We start from the raw sequence: 20,253 nt of genomic DNA, 5'->3' as shown, positions 1-20,253 counted from the left end.
CTGCTGTTGTTACAGAATTATTTGTCAAGGCCATGTTGAGAACCTCTGGACAATAGAAAGACTGCTTTGTAAAAGTTTGAAATCAACTATTAGGCACTTAAACTAGGCTTAGGTGGAATTTAGGGGCCCAAGTTACAAAAAGTAGTTCAGAGGGACCCACTTCAGAGGCTGCAAAATCCATTACACACTTCCAATTTAGCCTGGGCATCTATGAAGCTGATTTAGATTTGGCTTATACTTTCTAATCTGTACAAGAACAATAGTGGTTCCAAGATTTTTTGAATGAGGAAAAAATCATGAACAGTTTTGAATTATCAAAAGATTTCAGCCAGGTTTAGCCCACAGTAAACCTCTTAGTAACCTGCGGTAGGATCACATGGTATTTGTTGCACAGAATGGGTATCATTGGAGTCAAGAACTTGTGTTGTTGTATTTTCCTCATACATTCTTATGTTTCAGTGACCAGGCTGGAGACTGGAGACCATCTCTGTTTTCTTAATGATTACCCTTTCAGGTAATCATGCTTTTTGGGGAAGGAGCAAGACCATTCACTTCCATGTGCATTTGGACACCAATGGAATCCTAAATAAGTTTTGTCTTGAGTTCAGATTTTAATTTGAAGGTGAAGATACCTGTCAGTCATGAGTAAATGACTATCAGATTGACTACCAGATTTTGATGAGCTTTTTTAAAGCTTTTAAGGGTGTTCAGCCTGAAAGATTTGAAACCCTCCTCTTTAGCTTCATCAGTTAGATCTTTGGTCCTAAGTCAGCAAGTCATTTAAGCATACACAAACGTATAAGAATATAGGGGTAGGACTCTGTGCAAGTATTTGTTAATGTTTGTTAAGTTGAGCAGCTGCCTAAGTTCTTTGCAGAATGTGAGGCTCCTACACGTAAGCACCCTTCTCTACTTAGACTCGCATCACATCTTAAGTCAGGAGGATATCAAAACCTTAACCTGTATATCTGCACTGCATACAATCTGGTGAATCTGACTGCCTATATCAAGGGGTTTTCAACCTTTTTGGATCAGTGTACCCCCAGTGACCAGATGTGGAGCCGGGGGGGGGGCGGGGAGTGGTCTGTGGCCACATGTGGAGCACCGGCAGCCGCTGTGTGAGAGCCAGCCAGGCGGGTGGCACCTGCATGGCAGTGTGGGATCATGCGTGGTGGCGCTCCATCCCTGCCTGCCTGCATGTACCCCCTAGGGCCTTCTCAAGTACCCGCAGGGGTATGTGTACCCCCAGTTGCCAACCCTGGCCTATATCATGAATATAGTATTTGGTAGTAGATGTTCTTAATTTTTTCCTGGTTGTGGCAAAAGAAACATTTGAAAAGGGAGTTAGGTAAGGAACGGGTAACTTCATTTTGATTTAATGTATTTTAAGAAGCCAGGTTTAGGCTGTCAGTGAATTATTACAATAATACCTTCCAGTTCATGAAGCATGGTGCTATGTAACTTCTTAAATTCACTTAAGGGAAAGCCACTCTAGTCCTTTAATCTCTTGCTGCTTTGCTGAAGTCTGTTCAGTCATTTCTTTCCTATCTGAAGTACCCTTTTTTAGTTGAAAACTCTGCATATTTTCCTTATTGCTGTTATTAGCTGAGGCATAAAAGGTTAATACCTCTAATTGTACCTCACATGTATATATATTTATATCTATATATGCCATGTCTTAGCTTTGCTGCTGGTGCCAAGGAAAATGTTGGATTCTATTCAGTTTTCTTCATATTCATTTTCCTGCCCACTTAACAAAATTACATTCAATGAGCTGTGGGAGAAATTCACATCAACGGGCCATGTAATGCAATTTCTGGTATATATGCAGGAAGAAAAAATCCTACATTTTCTTTCATTTCTGTCAAAATCAATCAAATTGTACTGAACTGAACATAATCTCTTAAAAAAAAAAACACCCAGGCATTTCAAGTGAAATAAGCCTCTCTTACATGGTAACATGCACATATTTAAGAGGTCTCTGTTTTATTTTTTTTTAATCATGCCTAATTAGTTTTTTTTAATCACCCACACAACTAAGGCTCTTGCCTGCATAATTTATGACATAGAGGGGCCGGTGTCAGAAATCAAATGTTGTAAATTAAAAATAACAAGTTTGAGACTAGTGATTCAATTAAAACCCTAGAAAACATTGGATTATGCATAATTGAGAGCTTGTATGCAGAGATGCATGTCATGCTTGTCAGCTTGGATGGGAGTATTGGATTGGAGCTGTCAAGAGCATTTAAATCAACTCAGTAAAAAAATTAGAAAACAAAGATGATATTTATTATTAACTTCCAGTGTTCAAAAATAAACTGAGAGGTATTTAAATTGAATGCTTAGATGACAAGGCTTTATTTATAGCAGAAGTTATAAAACTCAGTAATAACCCTGGTTGGCACAGATGTAAAGATACTACTGTGCAGCTGAACTGCAGCCTACAGAGTGAGGATTCAACTGTGGGCCCTGAATCAGGCATCGCTAATAGTAAAAGAGCTGTGTTGCAAGTGAAACAGAGCTGGGATCTGGATTCTTAAGAGTAAGAAATGACCAAATCTCAGATTTTTTTCTATTTTTTTTTTCTGCCTGGTGCTTCCAGGTGCTTCCATGGATACTGGAAATAATTAATGTAATATCCATCCCTGACAAACAGTGATTTTCCTTCTTGATTATCTGCCTTTGCAAGGTTAAGCCTTATCAACCTGTTTGCAGAAATATTTGGGATTTGAAGATTACTACCCCACCCACTCCATTCATGTACTCCCAAAGCCATATCTTAACTTTATTTGAAATTGCTGAATCAATGGTAAATTGAACTGTTGAACAGTAATGCAAAAGCCAGCCAAAAGACTTTTCTCATTTGAAATTAAAGAGCATTTTCAATTCTGTCTTGACCCAGAGGGGCCCTGACAAAAGAAGATTTTAAATCTTCTGAGCAGAATATTATTTCAGGAATCTCTTCATCTTTTAAATAGTCACACATTGAATAAAAGGCTCACCATAGCCCCCAGAAATAAGATGAAGTAAGAGAAGATGCAGTTGTAGTTTGTATGTTGGTCAAATAAAATGTGCTTTTGTATGTATCAGTCATGTGCTGCCTAATGAGAGTCAGCCCTTAGACACTGTTGGGAATCTCATTCCAATACACCCTGAAACACTGGATGATTATTTTCAATTGTTTTCTCTCTTAACTGATGTTTTCCCCCAGCTTCTTTTCTAGGGATGCCAACAAGCCAAAGACTCCACTTCTCTCCTATGAAGCTTGAACAACCCCCCATTTTTGCATTCAAATCACAAAGAGGAGAATCCTCTTTGCTGGCTTGGGGCTGCAGTTCTATTCATACTTCCCATGTGCTTTGGTCAGAGGCTTCCAGTATACCTTGTGCCTCATGAGGGAAACCCCAGGGCATACAGAGCTGAGCAGAATAGTCCACCAGGTCCAGTAGAGAGTACCATAGCAACAAGATAACTGAAAGCCAAAGGCTTGTTGAAGAGATGCACATGTGAAATGATGTTGGCTTTAAAAATGCGTAATGGTCCTGAATTTAAATAAAATTCTAGAGTGATATCTTTGTGTTGGAGGGTGGGGGGAAGCCCTTCACCAAGTGAAAATTATACTAAGAGTTAAATTCTTCCTCCCTCGTATACTGCTACCACTGACGTCAACAGGATTTGTGAATGCACATCTGAAGGTGGAATTTGGCCATAGGTGAGGTGGAAAAATGACTGACGACTGCTTAACTGCAGGGGAGTTGGATCAGTGAGATCATGCAGTGGAGCTGAAAGGTGCTCAGTTTTCACTGAGCAGATTTCCACTGATTTCCCCTGTGAGTTGAGGGCAGGTGGAAAATTTGGAGGAACACAGTCAGCTCCTGGTACCCTGCTACCTCTTGCCAGCTTGGCAGAGTATGACCCCCCTGGATCTCCACCCTGAAGGGATTTTATTTTGGTCAGCGGGAGGGAGGGAGCATGCCATAGAAGTAACCCCAGGTTACCCTCTGCATAGTTACACAGAGGATCACTAGCAGCCCTAGATTTTCAGTGTCTGGTTTAGGATTATTTATGCAATGGATTCTAAAGAGACTTACATAGTTCAAACTCCTTAATGAATAGAGGGGGTAAGACTTCAGTGAGTCATATACTTTAAACCTCAATTGGCAATTCCAAATCTTTGCTATACTAAATTCCTCATATAACCTATGATCACTGGGTAGCATTTACATATACTATCTTTGTATCTCTTTCATCATCTTTCTTTGATGTTTTATTAGTTACAAGGTTTAGCCTAGAAAAGTCTTTGCATTTCCTCTTTACTTAAAAAATGTGCAAGATTTTAATTTAAGCCATTCTGAGAATTCTCCAAATTATAAAAAAAGATGATAAATACAAGCAGGAGACTTATAAGAGTGAATGAGGCAAAAAATGGTGTATACTTATTTTCTATGTTTGAAAGCAAGCTGTTCTTTGTGAAAAGTTAACATTTTAACATGTCCCCACGTTATTAGTAAAATCAGTTGACTTCAAGTTGGATTTAGGAAAAAAATTGGTTATGGGTTTTAAACACATTTAGGGTTGGCCTAAGTCTGCTCCCATTGATGTTTATGGGGATATTTCCATTGCTTTCAAAAGGAAGTAGGCCGGTGCTGAACATGTTAAAACTGTCTCAGTAATTTCCACAAAAGTAAAGGAGGGGGCCAAAACTTCTTCTGCAGTTTGGAGAGTCTATCATAGTATTAGAACTGGTGAGACTTATGGACCCAACAGTGGTGCCATATGGTACACTATAGGTACAGACTAAAATGGTATTTGTTGCACAGTTTGCTCCGTGAAATCACTCTAAAGTTGTGCCCAAACAGAAGAGCATGGCTGCACAGCCCTGTCTGATCACACGAGAAATTAATCTATAGATGCTTCTCGAGCAAATCCTGGGATGTCATTCTCCCCTTGTACTCGGCCTTGGTGAGGCCGCAGCTGGAGTACTGTGTCCAGTTTTGGGCTCCACAATTCAAAAAGGATGTGGAGAAGCTTGAGAGAGTTCAGAGAAGAGCCACATGCATGATCAGAGGTCAGGAAAACAGACCTTACAACGACAGGCTGAGAGCCCTGGGGTTCTTTAGCCTGGAAATGTGCAGGCTCAGAGGTGATCTGATGGCCACCTATAAGTTTATCAGGGGTGACCACCAGTATCTGGGGGAACGTTTGTTCACCAGAGCACCCAAGGGATGACGAGGTCGAACGGTTATAAACTACCGCAAGGCCGTTTCAGGCTGGACATAAGGAAGAGTTTCTTTACTGTCCCAGCCCCCAAGGTCTGGAACAGCTTGCCATCAGAGGTGGTTCAAACACCTACATTGAACACCTTCAGGAGTAAATTGGATGCTTACCTTGCTGGGATCCTATGACTCCAGCTGACTTCCTGCCCTTCAGGTGGGGGGCTGGACTTGATGATCTTCTGAGGTCCCTTCCAGCCCTAATGTCTATGAAATCTATGAAATATATGAAATCCTTATTGTATGAAAGTTGAAATGAAGCCCCTCCTAAGTGGAGTGATTTCATTAAGTTCTGTCTGCTCCACTGCAACAGCAACCCAGCTCAAACTGATGTCTCTGGATGAGAAGAGGAAAAGGCAGGGGAGGGAGGTCCCTTCTGGGGTTTTCTCAGCCCCGCTGGAGTGGGAGGATGGTGGATGGGAGCATCTCACTTCAAGGGGTGGGGGGCTCCAATCTACCCACCTGCTTCCACTCCAGCAAGGCTGAGAAAACCCCAGAATGACCTCCTTCCCCTGCCTTCTCCTCCTCCCATCCAGAGATAGCAATGAGCTGGGAGAGGGGGTGGGGGTGGAGTCAGGGGAAGATGCAGCCTCTCTCCCTGGATCAACTCCTAATTGAGGCTGATCCTCCACCCTCCTGATTCAACAGCTAATGTTTGTCAGACCAGGAGGATCAGTCTAACCCATGGCAATTTTTATGAATCATCATGAGTTAGACTCTGGAGCTGCACTTCTGTCTGCACCTTTTGTTGTATGTACTCCATTTACCCAAATCTAAGATGTCTCTGAATTTAAGACAACCTCCTAATAATTAAGATTCTATACATGGAAAACTATAAATTCATAATAATTTTCCATGTATAGCATCTAATTATTGGATGGTCATCTTAAATTCCACCCCCCGCCCACAAACTGTGGCAGGGAAAGAAGCGTTAGGGGGCAAAGGGACAGACCCCTGCCCCTTGCCATCCTTGCCTACCACCCCACCCTTTGCACCAGCCATACCTGTGTCTGCTCCCCTTGGTATTTGTCCCTGGTGCCTGCCCCTCCAGTTCCTGCATTCTGGCTCTGGCTCCAGAGGAGAGTGGAATGGCACCAGCCTTGACCCAGCCCAGCCAAGCTGAACACAGCTCTGGGCATGTGTAGGATTGATGCCAGGGCTGCAGCCAGAGCCTAAGGTAAGAGGCGGGTTGGGGGCAGGCTGTAAGGCCTCATTGTTTCCACGCTCCTACCATGGATCTTTCCCATACATGCCCCATCCCCACCATGTAGTCTCTTCCACACTGCTCCCCCACTCAATGCGCACTGTTCCCTCGCTGCACAGCAACCCTGGCCTGGGAAAGATGATGGCTCAGCTGAAGCCAATGCCAGAGCTGAAGCCAGCGCTATGCCACTACTTGCCCTAGACAGATACACAAATCTAAGGTGAGGTCCCCCCTCCCATGCTGAATAGGGGAAGAAAACTAATTTTCTTGTTGTATATCATTTGTATATCATTTGAATTTCCTTCCTGGAGTGAAGGAGATAGATGTTAGGCACCAGTGTTGAAGAGGCAAATAATGGTGTTCACTAATACTGGACTCTTCTACCCATCAGCTTCTGACCATGAGAATGCATAATCTATTTGTTTGCTTAATCAGGGGTGTGAATGTCACTCCCTTTCTCAGGCCATCTCTAGACTGTGGGATGTTCATGGTCCAGGCCACATGTCAAGTGGCAGAAGCAGTGGGCCCAATGACGGTGACAGCAACGATGGCAGGATTATTGGTGGCTACAGAGGGGCCTGCAGCTCTGGGACAAACTACCATGGGGTGAATGGCAGTGGCCATGGGGTGACTTGAGTTGTATATGCACAGTCCTCACTTGCCCTTCTGCTGCTGATGACCAAATCCAACAGGACCCCAGGGCTCCAGATTCTGTGGCTGGCTTTGTCCATGCACTCCAATTCCCAGGCCTGGCAGGAGTCTCGTGGGCCAGGTGGGTCACTCCATAGGCAGGATTGAATCCAAGGGCTATATATTTGATAGCCCTGTCTTAACTGACTAGATAACATGGTGTGCTCTTCAAGGACAGGATGCAATTTTACTTTGCATGCCCCAAGGACAGATGCCCAGCAACATAACTACCCTTTCTGGCAGTTATGCATAGTTTGAGATCCTATTCCATGGGCAACATGGACATGTCAGCACCTACTTAGCTACCGGGCATGGACAGTAGGCTACCTTTGGCCAGGCACATATACGGTTCTGTACATGTATACCTGAATATAAGTCCTGAAATTGTAGCCTAGCAAAATCCAGTGGGAGGATAAGGGCCTTTTGCTCTTTTAACCCAGCAGTCTAGTGGTCAGGACAATTGCCCAGAAAGCAGGGATGCAAATTTTAGGCCCTCATCACCCACTGGCTGCTTGAGTATACATTTTTCTGACTCTTCAGCTCAATTAGTTCACCACCAGGGCACAGATTAGTATTATTCAGAACCCTCTCCAGCCCTCCTCTTGAAGCATCTTGCATTTACTATTCCTGGGAATAAAACAGATGGAGACCAATGGGGAAGTTTCCACCCTATTAGGAGCAGGCTAAAATTCAGGACCTGCCCTCATCCAGGGTAATCTTTATCTCACTGAGTCATACTCCCACCTCTTCTTAGCCACTTAAAGGGCCAACTTCAAAATAAAGCCTGGAAAAGAGCCTGGATATTGCCTTTTGCTGTTGTAGTCCAACAGGAAGCACCTGGGGTTAAGTCCAAAGTGAAAAAGTGAAGCAGTTACAGAATGTAGGTACTAGTTACAAGGTAGCTGAGCAATGCCTATGAGGATCTAAGTTTTGGGCTTAAGCAGTTAGGCAGTACTTAGGCAGTACTTAGGCAGCCACAGTACCCAAGTGAAATTTGGTGGTAACAGCTGAATTTAGCTTAGAAGTTTAGGTTTCTTTGCAGTGGAAATTCACAATGGAACTAATGATAACTTTACTGCAGTTATCTGCCTTAAGCTTTATGATATTTTTGTTTGAAAGGTAGCACATAAGATATATATTATTTTTAATTTTTAAAGTGTGGTGTCATGCTCTCTATATACATAAAATGCCATTTGTGACAAAAGTAAATTTTAAATTTTGAATGTCTGGGTGCAGAATTTTATTAATAAAAACAAATACCATTTTGACAGGTAGATTTCAACTAGCTGATAACAGTGTGTGCAATTATATTCACAATGATGATATTGAATTAGCGTGATACAGTCCTAACATGCAAAATAATGATGGAGGTTTACTGATGTCCAATATGATAATATGCTTATCTAGCTATTAACTAAAACTAAAGGATTCAGCTATGAATCTTCAAGATTCAGGATTTAATTTAGGCAATTTATAGTTTTAAGACCACAAGGGACAATTACAATCAACTAGTCGGGCTTTGTGGAATTATGGAGTGAGCCACCAGGCATTTGAGGGGAAAACTTTTTTTGGCTTCTACTATCTGAGGACACCCTCAGTACTGATCCCCATTCATTCCAGGATATCATAGGTGAATTAGTGGATAAAAAGCAATCAATTCCTAGGCTCACTAGATTTAGTACAGGGCTCTAAATACCAGACCACCAGCACAGCCCATAATGGAGATCCCAGAGTAACTCTAAAATTATCTGGGCATCAGATTATCTCCTTTCATCACATCAAGCCACTGTATAAGGCTAATATGTAATAGTTAATGCAGTGTTAACCTTTATACTAATCAGTTGTTTTAAAGAACAATGAAAAAGTGAATCTGTTGGCATAATGTTAAGAAATTAATTGGGGCTGTCCCATTTCATAAGTCGTGATACAGACAGAAACAAGAATGATGCAGTGAGGCGTGCAAAGTTAAAAAAAGATAGGAGACTGCAGTATTAGAAAATGAACAAGTGCTTGAAAGTACAGGTTCCAAAATCCCAAACCATCTAAAAAAGTAGTAACTGAATTCCCCCAAATACAGGATCAAATAACATCAAAGTGAGCACGGAAAAACCGCCAACAATTAGAACAGTATTAATTAGCAACAATGTTCTTTAATCTATAAATAATAAAGTGATCAAACAGTCCCATAGAGAGGTGTATAACAATACATATAATTTCAAAATCCTAGGTCACAAAGTCTATTTAAAATCCCTATGGCTAATTCATATGTTCAGATTTAGAGTCTTGATTATAGTTTAACTGGGAGTTCATTCCCAGGTGGAAGAGGCATGTCAAAAACAGATGCAAAACCTCAAATAAACTACACAGCATATGATGAATAAGCTTTATTTAATCTTTTACTCCTTTTTAATAGAGAAGAAAGGGGCCATGTAATATTGTGGAAGTTAACAATGAAAAAAGCTTGCATTTTAAAGGAAGCTTAAATCATTCACTGCTGATTGCTCTACTCAAAATTTTAGATCTGAGTCCTGCATCATGTTGAAAATTAATACAAATAACTGCATATGTGAAGCAATAGGCAAAAATGTTAATATCACATATGAATTTTCTTGTTCAAGAAGTATTATAAGACTTATTTAATTTAGCCTTACATAGGCTGCCAATAGATGTGCTTGTTTGTGTTCTAATTAGAACATGTCAGAGAAGACTCAAACAATTGAGTCTGCTCCATGTTCTAATTATCTAGCATCACCTCACTGTTACATGTATTGAGCCCACCCGTGTTTCAAAATGGCTGCACGAGTTCTTTAAACCTCGTCTAATGGGCTTGAATTAAAGTGCCCCCATAGCCATTTTGAAATGTGTTGGGGGAGAGGAGGGGGGGCTTAATACACATGACGGTGAGCCATTTTAATTAAAGTAGCTGTCTGGGAAACACTTTATTTAAAACACCCCCTCTCCACCTCCAAACATGTGTATAGGCAGCCATAATGTCCATTTGAGATGGGTTAGTATTGCTATCTCCATTGTATTGATGAATCAGATGAACAGAAAAGTTAAGTGATTCACTGGGGGTAGAAACAGATGTAGTTTTGCCATTATAAACATTTTTATGAAAGTACAAATGGTGAACAAATAGATGTCCCTACCCTTTGTCATGCCACATCAGAGGCAAATCAGTGGCATGAAAAATGGTAATAATAAATTCTGCTGCTTTATTCAGGCACATGCCTATTAGTTCTGTGGCCGGAGAGTGTGGGTAGCTTCATCTGACCGCACTCTCCAGCCAACCCAGGAAGATGTTTGGAGGGCTTGAGGGCCCCTTAAGTCCCCAAGTACCTGCCTCGATTTCCTTACTTACACAGAGGCACCCCAGGGAATATTGTGGCTCCTTTCTATAGCAGGGAGGTCAGGGTTCTCCACTTATGAAGACCTGCCCTGGGATGCTTCTCAAGTAAGTCTCAGGATGTCATCCTCCCACTGTACTCAGCCTTGGTGAGGCCACAGCTGAAGTACTGCATCCAGTTCTGGGCTCCGCAATTCAAGAAGGATGTCGAGAAGCTTGAGAGAGTCCAGAGGAGAGCCACATGCATGATCAGAGGGCAACAGAATAGGTCTTATGAAGAGAGGCTGAGAGCCATGGGACTCTTCAGTCTGGAAAAGTGCAGGCTCCGGGGAGACCTGGTGGCTACCTGTAAGTACACAAAGGGTGTTCATCAGGGTCTGGGAAAATGTCTGTTCACCAGAGCACCCCAAGAAAAAAAAAAGACAAATGGTCATAAACTCCTACAAGACCATTTTAGGCTGGACATAAGAAAAAATGTCTTTACTGTCCAAGCCCCCAAGCCCTGGAATAGACTTCCTCCAGAGGTGGTGCAGGCACCTACTGTGGACTTATTCAAGAAACGCTTGGATGCTTATCTTGCTGGGGTCCTTTAACTCTAGCTGACTTCCTGCCCCTGGGACAGGGGGCTGGACTTGATAATCTTTGAAGTCCCTTCCAGCCCTAATGCCTATGAATCTATGAATCTATATCCAAGGATGCATATCCATGAACAGGGAAAGCTTTTGTAGGTCCTGTCAGGGAGGGGCAGTACCCAGGGAATCCCTGGTGCCCTATGCAACTGTGCTGGGACCCTCTTACTCAGACCCAACCCCAAAATCTCTGGAGAGCTGTCTGGGTAAGCAGGGAAAGCTGGGAAGGTGCTCTCAGTGCTTGAGGGGCCTGATTTTGCCAAGGAATTCCTGGGGTTTACAGGACCAGGCCCTGCAAGTCCTGGAAAAACACATTGCTCTTTGTCCCACAACATCAATGGGCAGGACAGGGAGCAATGTGTTTTTTTGCTATGGAGCAGATCAGCTCTGCCACAATATATTATGGCACAGATGATCTGCTTCATTCAGCAATGGCTAATTCTAGCTTGAAGCCTCCCATTATAGGCTCAAATAACCTCTTCTGGTCATGTCTGCATCCTAAACCAGTTACCCTCCCTCATTTCTGCACTGTGACATTCACTGAACAGGTGTGGATAGCTGGGCACACTTCTTGGCAGTGGTCTCAGGAGTGGTTCAGAGGCTATGTTGACAAGCCCTTACCATGCATTAGAATAACATCTTTAACTGTAACCCATATTAAAAGTTAGTAGAAGATATAGCTCAGAATATACCCACATAAATCTTCTTCTCTGTAAATGTGGAGAGTCCAGGATCATAACACCTATAGGAGGGACAATCTTGAGGCCACTTGTCTCTGCAAGCCATTGTAGCAAAACAAGGAAGCTGGAAAGTTTATTTCTCCCACTACACAACTTTGGATACTATATTGCTGGCTAGGCCAGCTGCACACCAATCTTCTCACCTACTCTACAGAATATAGGCATATGAGGGCCAGGTTGGGGTATTCTGGGAAGGAGAAAGGGAAATCACAACTGAAGGGCTATTTCATTTTTCTTTTTACCCTCACTGGTCAGTGTAGGCCCCCATGCCTTATTTACTGTTTATGTACTAGATTCAAATCTTACTTTAAATACTGAACTACTGACAGCCCCACAAGCTTTTCTATGATACTCATCACTTCCATACCTAAAACCTTCACAGACATTCATGAATTTGTCTTCACAACAACCTCTGTGCCTCTGTGCCTGTGCCCTGAAAACCAGTATTCCTAAATGGTGTTCCAAAAAATTCTATTGAGTCATAGAGCTTAAGGCCAGAAGAAAGGATTAGATCCTGTGTTTAATCTCCTGTATAGCACTATGTCATCAATTCAATTTCATCTTGTTACCAATGTGCTGAGCCTAATAACTTGTGCTTGGCCAAAGTTTATCTTCTAGTAAGGCATACAGTCTTCTGATGAAGACAGCAAAAAAATGGAGACTCCACCATCTTTCTTTGTAGCTATTCTTAGTCACCTTAACTTTAAAACTTTGTGCCTTGCTTTCAATTTGAATTTGTCTGTCCCCAGCTTCTAGCCATCAGCTCTTGTTGTTCCTTTCTCTGCCTCTTACTACCAAGGATGTTTATTCTCTGAAGGCACTTTTACACTTGTGACAAGTCATCTCACAGTCTTCCTTTTGAGAAACTGAACAAATGGAACTTCTTAAGTCTTTTACTGTAAAGCATATTCTCTAGGCCTCACATAATTTTGTGGCTGTTTTCTGGCCCACCTCCGGTTTTTCACATCTTTTAAAAAATGTGGACACAAGAACTGGGTCTTTCAATATCAGCTTCAGAGAAAAAAAAACAACCCCCCAACTCTTATGCAGTATTCCCAGTTTTTATACTCCAAAGATTGCATATGCTGTTTTGCCACTTGGAGTGTTTCTCAGTTGCCTGTCCTTTATGACCTCTAGATCCTTTTCAGAATTGTTGCTTTCCAAGACACAGTCATCCATTCTGTATGTATGGCCTGAATTCTTTGTTCTAGGGTGCATGACTGCATTTGACTGCATTCAAATGCAGCTGGTTTGTATGAACCCAGCTTACCAGGAGATACAGATCACTCTGTAAGATAACTCTGCCCTCGTTATTTTTACTATTACATCTGTTTTAACATAGTCTGCAGATTTTATTAGAAATAATTTTATATTTATTCACAGATCATTAATAAAAATGTTGAATTTTATCAGGTCTAATATTGATCCTTATAGAACCCCACTAGAATCTCCCTTGCAATGATTATTTCCATTGGTAACAACTTTTATAGATCCTAGATAGTTTTAAATCTGTTTAATGCATGGTTTACTGTTACTGTATTATGCTGATTTTTTAACAAGAGCATCACATGGTGCTAAATCAAACACCTTACGAAAATCTAAGTATACTGTGTTTATACAGTTACCTTTAGCAACCCAAGTTGTAATCTCACAAAATAAAGAAATCAAGTTTGTTTGACAGATATTCAGATTATATTTAGTTTCTATTTTAGTTTCTCCTGAGAAACACTATTTTTTCAGGAGAAACTAAAAGCATACAGATATTCAGGCTTTTTCTCCCAGAGCAAAAATGGCTGCTTTGGGAGAAAAATAAAATATTTTCTCCCAGGAGACTGAATATCTATAAGCTAAGTCCTCCTGGGGACCATGTCTTGAGAAAGTATAGGAGAACAACCACTCCCTCCACCCTCCCATAGACTGGGAGGTGAGGAGAGCATTAGTCACCACTTTCTAGCCTGTTCCCCAAACTGGGCAATCCCCAGTTTTGGAAAGAGGCAGGGAGCTTTCCTGTCTCTTGCTGGTTCCCCCTTGCTGCCCCAACTGCCCAGCTAAGTGGTGATACAGTGATTTAAAAGCCAATGGTGGGGAGTGGGGCTCGGGGACCCTGTCACCAGCTGCTGGCATTTAAATTTCTATACCACTGCTCAGGGTGCTAGCCTGGAGGCTGGCAAGGTTCTGGTCCTGATGCACACAGGGCCAGGAGAGCTCTACTGGCTGCAGCAGAAGCTGTCTCCTGGCCCTGTGCACATCAGGAGCTGGGAGACAGTTGATCTTGCAGCTTCAGCAGGTGTCCCTGCCTGTGTACATTGGGATACACAGCTGCCAGTGAGCCCCACGCCCAGCAGTGCTTCCCTGCCGAGCTGGGAGTTCACTGGGAGCTGTTCCACTTCTGGGGCAGCTGCTGGCAAGCCCTCAGCTGAGTGAAGAATCCCTGCCCGGTAGAGGGCTGGGTGGGAGCTGTCCCATTCCTGGGGCAGCGGCTGGTGGCCCTGACTGGGCCGGGATTCCTGGCCCAGCCAGGGCCTTACTGGCAGCTGCCCCAGGAGTGGGATTGCTGGTAGCTGCCCCGCAAGTGGGACAAGCTGCTGGTAAGCTCCAGCTGAACAGGGAGGCAGAGAACTCCCCAGTCCTGGTGCTGCTCAGTCCTGTGGGGAGCTGGGAGCTGTGCAGAACCAGGATGGGGAGAAGGGGAGAAGGGGAGGGAGGGAAAGTGAGTGACTACATCCCAGTGCTGATCAGGTGCCTGGGCCTGGGGGGAGCCAGGAGCTAAGCAGCACCAGGATCATGGACAGAGAACTCGCCCATCACCTGTGGTCCTTTGCTGGTGTGGTCTGTGTCTACATGAGCAGTACTGTACAGTAACTAATGTGCAGTAGAAAACCAAGTGTTATCCTAATTTACTGTACAATAGCTGCTGCACATGGATATATGGTGATGCTTACTGCACAACTGACTAAGTATTGTATACTCATATAATAATATAATTGTTCTAACTAGGTGGAATGACTTCTGGTTATCTTTTCCTTATTTGGCGGGAGGATGTGCAGTGGTGCTGCTGTATCTCTCTTTGATTCCTGGTCCACCCAAGTTTAAAACCAGCTGCCGGACAGTGACAGCAGCGTTTCTATCAGGCAGCCACGAGGGAGTCAACTGATTCTATGGTTCATGACAATCTACCTGATTCCTCCTAAACTATTCTTTCCACAGGTGTTAATAACCCTCTCTCCTTTTTCATGGTTTGGATGTTCTGCAGTTTTGCTGTCTGTTAGCTGCTCCTGGTAATGTAGTTCCTATTCATAAAATTGAAGAAAGTTTTTTAACTCTAGCTAAAAACATTGACCTGGGTGTGGAAATAACTTTCAGTGAAGCAGTGAACATGCTGAAGTTGGCTAGATTTTGTTTTATGAATCTGAAAAGGAGATGTCTGTTTAATTCTAATAACTGCATAACTAATGAAATGACATATTTTGATTATTTTTGCCTAGTTTGTTGTGGCCTTTTATACAAAATATATAGCAAATGAAAGTACATTCCAATAACTTTATATTTGTTTTTGCTTCAATCTTAAAATGAATAATATAGCCCTAGGCCACTAGCTTATTAGTAAAGCTTCTAGTTCCTTTCTGACCTGTAAGAATATATTTTGTGTTATATGTGATGATGCACACCTTTGTGTTATGTGTGATGATGCACACCTTTTCAAAATCCTAGATCTGTCCATGTCCTTCTTGGTCACAGCTTGCCAGTATGCTGCCTTGATTTTGTTACTGCCTCCAATTCACTACCGATCCTTCTTCATAGAGCAGCTCTAGAAACTGTTTCTGAAACTGCTTGCTCACAAAATCTGTCATCATGGATTCTATGCTGTACTGAAATTTATATTTCCAAATTATATATCTGGTTCCCTGTATGTACACTAGTTGCATTTTACACAGTAGAAATCTCTTATGTCCTTCTGTAGGAAGAAAATCAGTGCATTCAACTCAGGTCAGAGAATTTGTTCCCTTGCCATCTATATCCACTGCTTGGTTCAGAAGAATACCTAACTGGTGAAAAAGAATGATATTCCCTTTCCAGAGTACCAGTACAACCCCTCTATAAGCTGCGACTGCTTGCTTACAATTTGCCGAGAACTGCACCTTGTAGACTAACTTAATCAGAGATGACATGCAGCAAGGAAAATTTCAGCCCAAATGGTTACATTTAATCAAAGATATAAGCATCTGAAACCAGGGTCTTATAATGAAAAGTGTCAAGCATCTTCAACTACAGGTGATTCTAGTTATGCCACCTACAATATCACAGTCATCCCTGAGGTATTTGTTTTCCTTTATTGTGTATTCTCATTTTTTTAGGTTAGCATCATTCTGAAGAGGTACTTACATCTTTTTCTCTGGAAAAGTTTGTGTTGAAGACACAAATGTATCTGGGATATGATATGTATTCTTATTTGCTGTTACCATTTGTCTGTAGAAGTGTAGGTGGTTCAGTGTAAGTGCAGAACATAATTATAAATGGTGATTGTTTTAGTCTACAGGGTCTGCTAGGTTTTGATGAGATAGCAACGAATCCCTCTGGCATTGTTTTGTGTACAGGTTTTAACTTATGTAATAGATTTTTTTTGTACTTGTTGAAATTTCCATGTGGAGAATAACTAAAGACTTGCTTGTTGCAATCATTTCAAACCCCCTTTTTTCTCTGTTTCTGCTCTTTTCTTCCAGTGTACATACTTAGCAGTAAATATAATGGGATTATAAACCAAAGAGAAGAATTATGTGGTCCATATTTTAGGCAAACATAAATCAGGCATGTATATTGCACAAGCAATGTCAGAAAAGAGTCCTACCCAAAAATACAAGTCAATATATGGTTTATAGCCTTAAAAAATGTATATCAATTTATTTTGTGAAGAGGGAACATTTAAAGTATCATTTTATGGCAGAAAAAAAATCCAGGATCACACCTTGTTCCCAATCTAAGTATCTCTGGGCATGTCTACACGTGCAAATAAGCTTGACTGAATTTAATGCCCATTAACCTAATGTGCATTATTTGATTTTTGGCAGGTGTCTACACATGCAGTGATTTGGGACTAAAGTTAGTCCCAAATCCCTCCAGGGCTGCCATATGCCCTTGTGGGGAGCGGGGGCAGCTCCAGCCTCTAGCCACTTGGCAGCCATGTTGAAGCCAGACCCAGCTGCCAGCACTTAGCAGCCGTCTTAGAACCTCTGATTCCTAGCCAGCCCCTTACCTGCCCAGGAGCTGCATAGCTAGTGCAGATGCACTAGCTCCCTCCTTGCCCACCCTGCCTCTCCTTACCTGGGCTGCCCCTGCCCCCACCCCCACCAGCAATGCCCAGTGCCCTGTTGTTCCATCCCAGGCCCTGCAGGCAATGACTAACACCCCATGCTCCTGCTGGCCATGGTGCTGGCCCTGCTGGCCCCAGCTGGCACCCCGCTAACCAGCCTGCCAGTGGGAACCAGGACAACAGATGCAGGCAGTCCTGTTTGACCACCTTTTCCTTCACTCCCTGCTCCAGTCTGCCTGCCCTGCCACCCACACTCCCCCTATATCCTGCTCACCCCCACCACCAATTTTAGGCCAGGCACATGTTTAAAACAAAAAAAAAATTTATTACCCTCACAACTCCTACTCCTATCCCTCTCCCCTCCCCCTCCCTTTCAACAATCAATGCCCCTCCACCCCTCCACCATCCTCCCCACCCACCAACAATTTAAAAGAAGCTGACAAGTGGAAAACTATATAGAAAGCAGCCCTGTGGGAATAGAGGCAGCCAGCCAGGAGCCCTGGGGCCAGCCTAGTGACTGGGCAGACCGGGCAGTGAAGTTAATGCCAGGTTGTGTCTACATGTATGTTAATGTGCTTTAATTAATCACACCTAAATTTGATACCTGCATTTGCAGGTATCAAATTTAGGTGATATTAGGCTAATTTTGCTATTTTCAATGCACATTAAGGGCACGTGCATGTAAATGCATGCCTGTAGTGTGCATTAAATTAGGCTAATGTACATTAACTTGTCTCATGTAAGCATGCCCTCTGGGTTATAAGTCTCGAGTCAAAGAGATTTTAGGTGAACAGACACACACAACAGAGACAAATCAACAACAGACTTGAGGCACAGGGCTCACAAAGTATAAGATGCAGGGTTTCCCAAAATATGAGAAGCCGATCCCACAAAATTTAATGCATAGGTACCCCAGTGAAGCAGGGTAAAAGAGGTGAGGGGAACCCACTCCCCAGTGGGGATTCCCTTTTGCAAGCAACTCAAACCTCTGGTGCCTTAACTGGGATTTGAGCCCAGGTCTCCCACATGGCAGGCAAAACCTGTACTACTGCTTTTGGGTGCAGTCACCCTTCTTCAGGCATGGCAAGTCTCTGCTCTTCTGAGATTCTAAGAAATGAAAGAAGCTAAAAATGTGGCAGGATGTCAGTGAAAATGGAAATAGGGTCGGCACTCCAGGATTTGGCCAGAGTCACTCAACTGGTTTTACAGTTTCTGTTGAGGAATCTTAAGGTAATGGTCTGAGGGGGGATGGTAAATGGTCCTCTCCAGTCCTACAGGAGGCACAATATACAACAATCACACAGAAAACAAGGCACAATATACAACAATCACACAGAAAACCCGATCGTGCTTTACAGCCAAACCACTGCCCCCCCCCCAGCCCTGCTGGTGTCCCTCACCCTGGCAAGCTTGGGGCTAGAAGACAGGAGGGGGAGCAAGTGTTGAAGGAATGTGGTTGTAGGCGAGGGGATATGACCGCAGGCGATGATGATCTGCCAATGCAGTAGTTAAAAGTTTGACATGCCAATAGACTAAGTGATAAGAAAAGTCCTCTCATTGAGCTCGGGCTGTTTCTTTCTTCACCTCAACCCACACCATGCCCCTGCTGTGCGGGGGTGGGGGTGTTAGCTCATGCTGGCCACTGTGTGGTGATGCGGGGGAGGAGGGAGAGGGAGTTGGAGTAGGCTGATCATGGCCCCTGCAACCCCACTTTGGGGGAAGCTGTCCTGGGCGTGGGGATCCCTGGTAGCCAAGGAATCTTAATCAACCTCGATAAGAATCCCAGCCCACCCCAACGCTAATTGTCAGCTTTGGAAAAAATCCTGCTTTTTGATGTGAGGATACAAATGACAGGAGACACAGGACTCTTTCTGTTTTACATAAAAATTCCTGTAGTAATGTTTCCATTCAGGTTTTCCCTGGGTACCTAGATGATACCACATGCCAACACACAGGGAGGCAGCAGGGTGCGGGGGAGTTAGCCAAACCTTCTGTGTACCCTTGTGTACCCCTAAGTGTACCCCACACCCAGTGCCTGGTGCAACAAGCATGCAGAAAAAGTTGGGGGCAGAACTGCTTTGGGACCAGGCTTGGGTAGGGAGGTAGCCCCTTCAGGAGGCCTGTGGTACAGCCCCCCAGTGCCAATATAGACTTGTGAGAGGGAGGCAGGCAGGCTAACTCTTGTGGACCTTTGCATGAAAACATTTCCCTCCCCAGCCAGCAGCACCCTGTGCAACAAGCAACAACTACCCAGAAAAAAGCAGGAGGCTTTGCAGGGGAAGTGGGTAGTGCAGCTTATTGAATTCAGCCCTCCCCTCCACAAATGTGTCTCTCTCAAGCAAAACCACCTTTACATAAAAATTCCTGTAGTAATGTTTCCATTCAGGTTTTCCCTGGGTACCTAGATGATACCACATGCCAACACACAGGGAGGCAGCAGGGTGCGGGGGAGTTAGCCAAACCTTCTGTGTACCCTTGTGTACCCCTAAGTGTACCCCACACCCAGTGCCTGGTGCAACAAGCATGCAGAAAAAGTTGGGGGCAGAACTGCTTTGGGACAATTCCTGTAGTAATGTTTCCATTCAGGTTTTCCCTGGGTACCTAGATGATACCACATGCCAACACACAGGGAGGCAGCAGGGTGCGGGGGAGTTAGCCAAACCTTCTGTGTACCCTTGTGTACCCCTAAGTGTACCCCACACCCAGTGCCTGGTGCAACAAGCATGCAGAAAAAGTTGGGGGCAGAACTGCTTTGGGACCAGGCTTGGGTAGGGAGGTAGCCCCTTCAGGAGGCCTGTGGTACAGCCCCCCAGTGCCAATATAGACTTGTGAGAGGGAGGCAGGCAGGCTAACTCTTGTGGACCTTTGCATGAAAACATTTCCCTCCCCAGCCAGCAGCACCCTGTGCAACAAGCAACAACTACCCAGAAAAAAGCAGGAGGCTTTGCAGGGGAAGTGGGTAGTGCAGCTTATTGAATTCAGCCCTCCCCTCCACAAATGTGTCTCTCTCAAGCAAAACCACCAAGAATTCTCCCCCCCACCTCCTCCCCCCCCCCCCCCAAA

This window comes from Alligator sinensis, unplaced genomic scaffold, assembly GCF_000455745.1.
Source record: "Alligator sinensis unplaced genomic scaffold, ASM45574v1 scaffold144_2, whole genome shotgun sequence".
Lineage (NCBI taxonomy): Eukaryota > Metazoa > Chordata > Crocodylia > Alligatoridae > Alligator > Alligator sinensis.
Note: the sequence above shows the minus strand (reverse complement) of the source record.